The 6,458-nt window shown below is 36.6% G+C and overlaps 1 protein-coding gene and 1 pseudogene across 1 annotated transcript in view; both read right to left on the bottom strand.

The window, feature by feature from the left end:
- Positions 1-6,458, bottom strand: part of Micu2 (mitochondrial calcium uptake 2) — a 116,944-nt gene that overhangs the window by 89,723 nt on the left and 20,763 nt on the right. The window lies entirely within an intron of this gene.
- Positions 1-6,458, bottom strand: part of LOC105743260 — a 9,113-nt pseudogene that overhangs the window by 1,253 nt on the left and 1,402 nt on the right.

Raw genomic sequence — 6,458 nt, 5'->3', positions numbered from 1 at the left:
CACTGCCGGGCTCTCAGAGGCTCTGGTCACAGGCTACTCACTGTTCTTTGCAGCCGCCACACAGTTTGCAGGCTCTCTCTGCTTATTGAACTTCTTGCAAAAAATTTGATAGGTGAATGTGTAGGGCCAGCAGAACTGTGACAGTGAAACTAATGTCACTTCTTAGGTCTATCATTCTCCATGAAGATAAACTCCCTAAACCCCATTTAATTTTTGTATTGTACTTGATCCTCCCTGGGAATCTGAAATTGATCTTCATGCTGTGGGCAGATTAAGGCTGCTTGTTTGCTACCTTTCCTTGTTGGTCTTCCACCCCTAGTTTCAACAGTGTGCTGCGAATCTCTCAGCATTTTCTTTGACTGGAGATTTGACTTTCGAGAAAACAGAAGTGACTGTCTTAGTTCTCTGCTTCAGGTCTTATCAGAAGAAATCCAGGAAGAGAAAGGGTAAAAGCCTGGAGTTTTGGTTCTGTTGCTGGATTAAGATGTGTACTGACAGAGTTCAAAATATAGTTTTTCTGTCTTTTTTACATTCTTCCCTTTCTCTTGCCCTCTCTCTTGTCCCACACAGCCTTTCCTCTTGAAGAATTTGTAAGTTCTCATAATGACTTCAATTTTTGAAAATGGAAAGCAAAACTAGCAATACACAATTGTTTGTAGCTGTCAGTCTGTTTCTCCTTGTATACTGTTTGATCACATGTGGATCAGGACAAAGGGAAGTTTCTTCCCAGTAATAGGAAGAAAATAAAAAAACAAAGTATTTGTCCCAAATCTTTTTGGAATTGCACTGTGTCATTATGAATTCAGGCAGTTATACTGAATACATTTAAACAATTTTCAGAGGTTCTTCAAACTCTAGTTAGGTTTAAGGGGAATATCTATAAAGACAAAGGTGGGGTGTTGGAATGATATTCATACTTAAAACAGAGATAAGCAAGAATGATGTCATATCCAATTTGTGGTTAACAATAGAAATTCTTATGGATGGACAGACTTTACAGTCCATTATCTAAAATATAATCCCATACCTTTAACTTTGGTAAGGGTATGACAAAGCTAATTTTTTAAACTTCAGAAATTCAAACAGTATTTAACAGTTTTACAAGCTAAACATGAGCCATGTGTAGTTTCTGCAATTCTTTTAACCATGTGTTAGTCCACTTTATCATGATTTTCCTGGATTGTATTTATTCTAAACTTCTGTAAGATTTCTATTTTACTATCAATATTATATACATGTTAATTTCATGTCAACCTTCATTATCAGCATGAAATAGTTAATTTCTACTAAGCATAGTGTATTTTTTAATAGATCCTCCCATATGTCTAAAATGCTGTTTGTGCTGAAAAACAAACACTTATAGAGTCAAATACATTAGTGGTAGAAAGGAGAGCTAACCATCTGATGGAAAGAGTAACACAGAACAGGCTGGCCACAAGGGTCTGCACCAGTCACTGTTACACCAGCGATAATGCTCCTACGTAATGTTCATGGCGATCTTGTCACTGAGAAACTAATTACAGTATGTTAGAAATATTCTGCTCAAATGCAGGGAAATGTGAAATAATAGCCCAACAGTTTTCATTAAATCTTTCATAAGAAAAACTGTTTTCCTGCTTACAAGGGCCATTTTATCTAAGATTCCCTAATAGGCACATCTCACAGTCTTCTGATGCTGTGTAAAGTTAGCATTACTGCATGATTTACTAAACATACAAAGTACTTGTGGAATGTATGTTATAGAAAAATACCACAGCTATGTTTACATAAAGTGAAAATTATTAGAGTTGTGAGTGAAAACAGAAGATCTTTCAGAAAAAAATGTAAGTTGATATAGTTTGGGATTTGTCATAAATACTGTTACATGTAAAATGAAATTAAAACACAAGGGCAAAATGCTTTCATTTTGCCAATAACATCATATATACTTTTTAAAGAACTCAATACTAGTTCATTCTTAGTTATAACGAAGCTCCACAGGAAAAACATCTATGAGTAACAACCTAGTGTGCTAACACAAAAATTTGGGGATTTCAAGACTCGAAGAAAGGGGCTGGAGAGATAGCTCAGAGGCATAAGCAGCTACCTGGCAAGCACAAGGACCAGAGACTGAACCTTGGCCCCAGATACCCAGGCACGCCCTTTTGGTCCCGGATGTGGGCACCCATAGTGCAGCCCTGGAGCCAGGCATGGTGGTAAACGTCTGTAATCCCAGAACTCGAGAGATTGAGCCAGGAGGATCTCTGCAAGTTCAATACCAGCCTGGGGGCTACAGAAGTGAGAACAAGGCCAGCCTGAGCTGCATAGTGAGACCCTGTCTCAAAAAAAGACTTGAAGAAAAATGTGACATTATTTCCTAGGGTTAAATCAATAACTTAAAAATATTAAAATAAAAAATATTAAAATAAGCAAAACTATAAAGCAGTTTATTTAGGACATAAATTTCAGTACAAATTTACATCTCATAACTAAACTCTTTGTAAATGCCAAGGACTATTTTAAGACTATGGAAAATATATCAACACTAGATGCAGTTAGCACCCTGAGGTATATCTGCTGCATAAGCAAAGTTTGAAGTTTTTTATTTTTCTTAGTACACCCTTGGATTTGGCTTTTGCTTTCAATGTATGTAAGAATTCATTTCAAAATAAAATTTAGGCAGCTCTTTTACGGTTTCTTAAAAAAAAAGGCAAGATATGCTTTCTTGAAGAGTTGATTTTTAATTAAATCAAAAGGTCATTTAAAAAAAACTGGCAAATTTATAAGAGAGCAGTAAGTGAATGAATTCTTAAAAGCCTCCCAACTTAACAAAAGAAACACTACCCAAACCAAGAACTACATAGTCATGATGAAGCTTTAAACTTGTTCTAGAGGATCTTCTGGAACTAAAAATTTGAACCAAACTGTGACAGAATACATTTCTTCTTTCAGAGAACAGTGTGGTGAATAAGAGTGAAACTCTGGCATTCCTCACTGGTCGGGCCACTGTGCAGTGGTGAGCACCACTCACTGTAGTGATCACAATGGGGGACACACGTACAAAGCTACCCCATCCTGGGCTTGAGATGGTACTATACCTGAGCTTCACCACAATGGAGGGGCTGCACACCAGGGAAGACTGTAGAATGGTCTATCCAAATTCCTAGTACTCTGCAGTCATGAAAGACCCAGTAGTCTCCCCACCCCAACCCAATGTTCTATCAAAGCTAGAATCAGCAGCACTGAGTTATGGTTTTGACAGGCAGAGGAAAATACTGTATTCATGGCCCTGGTAACCTAAAATGCACAATGGTTCCCTATATTGGCAGATATTCCCAAATGGGAGAATAAACTACAACTGAAAAGTCATCCTCATGGGCTGGGATAAATCGTACCTTTGCAGAACAGGCAGAACTGTTTTCAGAATGGTAGATCTAGGACAGACATGACCCCCTGTGACAGTCCATACCCCAGTTCTCTCAAGATCTTCTGGCAGCTGAGAGGCTGAACAGCTGCTATAACATTGTGTTCTGCAGCTAATATTTTAAGGGCAAAATAAAGAAGTCTTAGATCAAGATGGAAAGGAGCAAAAGAGATTTTTTTTCACATTGCTTATGGCACGTAGCATTATTTGGCTGGAATGTCTATGTAAAACCTTTGGTGTACTCTATGTGAAATTCTCTGGGGAAAATGAAGGCAAGAGCAATAGAAAACAAGTAGCAATGAAAATCAGCTCCTGAAAAAAAAACTGGGAAAAATTATAAAATTTAAAGAGACAACAGACTTTAACATCTGAGAGCAAAGATAAGATATAAGACAGCGGAAATATGTGAAGAGAGCTGGTGAAGCTACATAAAAGAAAAAGGAAAAAATATCATTGTAAAACTTAAACAACTTTAAGGGAACTATAAAGATTAGAATCGGAATTGCAGAAACTAGACTATACCATCACATAGAAAGCAGAAGAAAAGCACAAAGAAAAGCAATTAAGGAAAAGAACATTCATATGGATGACAAACACTGAAGACTCAATATACGAATAACTGTTGTGCTTCAGGAAGAGAAAGGACACAGCAAACATCTATTTATTTGCCACTGCCCTATGTATATGCCCTGGAGGGTGAATAATCCTACAACAGGGAAGTCTGTTCAGTTTCAGTCTCTTTAGATGCAGTTTAAAGCATGAAGCACTTATTTCTGGATTTAAGCTTTTGAAAACTTTTCTCTAAGGAGTTAATATCAGAGCAAACAAAAGACAGAAGATTAGACAAAATTTGCCTCTAAGATAATTCTTTAAGGGCATTCATTATCTTAATATACTATAAGGGAAAATAAAAATAGTACATTGAAATCATTCAGACTAAAAAATGAGAGAATTTTTTGACCTTCCTCACTACAATCTGTTTACTATAAACAGAACTACTCCAGAAGGAATGAAATAAACACTTTATCTGAACAAGATTTCCTAAGATACTCCTCCAAATCTACTCTGCCGTGGTGTATACAGTTACATATAAATAACCTATGGACTGGCATGGGAAGCAGCTGCCTGAGGAACTGGCTCCTAGGAAGAGGAAGGGTAGGGAATGTCGCCTGAAGATCAAAGAGCCATTAAGGGCTGTTGGTGGTTGTTATCCTCCACCCCTCCCCAGAACTGCATTTAGAACCTTCTTAGGTGGAAAGTGGTGAGTGGGGGCTGAATTCCTATTATCATGATAGTCTGCTTCTCAAACCTGCATCTAATACTAAATACATGGGAAAGGAGGAACAGAAGAAACCTTGGGATCTGAGGCTATGCTGAGCATGTGAGAACCATACACATGGTTCTAGTTATATATAAAATGCTCCACGGATTTCAAGGATTACTTGTAATGCAGTAAAAAATGTGACAAAGGAATTAAGAGCAGTGAGTGATGTGAACTGGATAAAAGAGATCTTTGAAAGCTGATGACTTCTGTTAAAACATTTCACTAGTTTATTGCCTTTAAAGCAACAGGTGCGTCACCATTCTGTCTCTCCTTTTTATCCACGAAGTGACAAATTGGAAAAAGTTAGTTCTCTGTTCTTTGTTAAACATTCTTTGGTTTCTGCATTTCTTGGGAAGAAAGTGAAGGAAAAAAGGGCCTTCCTTACAGTGTTACTGTTTTCAAAATGCCCAATACACATACATTCACTGCATTCGACAAAATATAGCAAGAACCACTCATTTGGGCTTTTATTTTGGAATCTGTAATAACCTAGACAAAATTTAATTTCATTGCTGTCCTTGAATTTTTCATGGTGTGACCGAAAAAGTATCTTTTCCCAAAGAAAACTTTACAATCAGAAATTTTCACTCATTAGACAAAATTTTTCCACTGTGCTCAGAAAGATATTTTAATTGTATAAGAAACATAACACTATCAGACTGAATTAGAAATATTCACTTTAACAGGCTATGCCTCATGATAAACTTTACAAAATGAAAAAATACTAGCCATGAAAACAAAAGACTGTTCTTGGAAACCTGGAAGCTTTGAGAACTACTCTTGGCTGTCTGCATGTTGTCAGATCCAGATATGCTGACTTAGGTACACTTCTTTGCACAGACCAGAAAAGAATGGCTTTTAAGATTACCATGGTAAGATGAAATGACATATGTTTGCATATATTGTTTTTCAAAAACTTAAGATTTCTATTTAGATAAGAGAGGTGACTATTGGGCAACGCTGATGAATAAAGAAGCAAGCACCTGGTCTGTTGCTTTCTTTTTCCTAACTAACTTGCTTAGCAAAATACTCATTTTCCTTTCTTCCATTATGGACTTCCAGGAGGTATGTCATAACTATCTATCTATTTATCTATCATTATTTATACTAAAAATGAAAAATTTAAATTAGCTTTCAATAATTACAAAAAAGGAAGGAGAGGAATGGGTTGGAGAGAAAAAAAAAAGAGAAGACAAGATACTAGACCTTTAGTTTAAAATCTCAATATCTCTCTAAAGTTTATGAGTCTCATTCATTACAACCTTAACTAAGTAACATTTTATAAAGGGATGACTGAGTTACTTTGGCTTATTTCCCCATTTTGTGAACTTTTTCTATAATTTTCTTTCTTCCTTTTTTTTTTTTTTGCAGGACCGGGGACTGAAACCAGAGCCTGTGCATAGAGCTGCACTACCAGTTCCCACAGCTCCCTTTAATTCTGAGACAAGGTACTGCTAAGCCACTAAATTACTGAAGCTGGACTTGATTTTGAGATCCTTCAGCTTCCCAGAGAGCTGGGATTAATACCAACTTATTTAATAAACATAGCTTGGCTGTGGCCAAGCAGTACACAGAGATGAAGTGAATTCACTTCCTTGTACAGAGGCATTATAAAAGGTGATGTGAAGGTAGGAGCATAAAAGAAACAAACCACCTGGCAAGCGCAAGGGTCTGAGTTCAAGCCCTGGTTCCACCAAAAAAAAAAAAAAAAAAAAAAAAAAAAAAAAAAAA

Source organism: Octodon degus, unplaced genomic scaffold (genome assembly GCF_000260255.1).
Source record: "Octodon degus isolate 3935 unplaced genomic scaffold, OctDeg1.0 scaffold00111, whole genome shotgun sequence".
Taxonomy (NCBI): Eukaryota; Metazoa; Chordata; class Mammalia; order Rodentia; family Octodontidae; genus Octodon; species Octodon degus.
The sequence above is the reverse complement of the archived record's forward strand: the minus strand, read 5'-3'. Positions and strand labels throughout refer to the sequence as shown.